Source organism: Propithecus coquereli, unplaced genomic scaffold (genome assembly GCF_000956105.1).
Source record: "Propithecus coquereli isolate 6110/MARCELLA unplaced genomic scaffold, Pcoq_1.0 Scaffold50, whole genome shotgun sequence".
Taxonomy (NCBI): domain Eukaryota; kingdom Metazoa; phylum Chordata; class Mammalia; order Primates; family Indriidae; genus Propithecus; species Propithecus coquereli.
The window spans coordinates 7,087,550-7,088,364 of record NW_012150841.1 but is presented as its reverse complement, the minus strand read 5'-3'; the positions used below and the strand labels follow the sequence as shown (position 1 = coordinate 7,088,364).

Here is an 815-nt window from a genome sequence, read left to right as displayed (position 1 = left end):
CCCTGCAAACCTTGGTACAGATAGCTTCTTTTTCTTTTTCAAATTGGAGCCAAAGAGCACAATGAGTACAAGAAAGTGTCATGGTGGAATAATAAATTGTAGACAAGCTCAGAAGTGAAATCAGGAAGCAAACTGCACCCTCAAGATTTCCTTGAAAGCAGAACCCATAGAACTCACGGAAATTGCTGGAGATGAAATTATGGACCCCTCCTGTGAATCTTTAGAGCCCATGGATGTCAACCTGACTCACAATGACTCTGTTGTGATTGTTAACAAAAGGAGAAGGCCAAGGAGGAATGTGAAGAGGCTGTGCTAGGACCATGCCAACAGCTGTGTGGTGAGCAATGATGATGAGATGATGAGAAATTATGCAGGGATAGAGACATATATGTGACCATCCACACTCCCAGAAATTCCATGGATGGGGGACCTATAGGACTCAGGCTTTTTGGTACAGTCAGTTGTCTGATTTGCATGGAGGGATACTCAGAGATTGTGTAGAGTATATGTTTCATTGTTTCTACAGAACGTGGCCATGTCTTCTGTAGCCAGTACCTCTGTGCTTCCCTTAAGAATTGTTCAACTTCCCTAATACTTGTACAATTTGTAGGAAGAAAGATCAACCACAAACAGTACACTCCATTTATTAATATATATGAAGTGTTCAGAGCTGCTTGGGAGCAACAGATGGACAGCCAGCAAGCCCGGCTGGATTCTCCACAGGGTACCTCTTTCCATTTTCCTGAGCTCAAAAAGACTATTTCAAAACCAACATCTGATGTGTAAATTGCTCCTTTGTTTCCAATCCTCTCTTA

At 42.3% G+C, this 815-nt stretch overlaps 1 pseudogene; it reads left to right on the top strand.

The window, feature by feature from the left end:
- Window positions 1-61: 61 nt before the first annotated feature.
- On the top strand, window positions 62-592 carry LOC105819955 (annotated as a pseudogene).
- The last annotated feature ends 223 nt before the right edge of the window (window positions 593-815 follow it).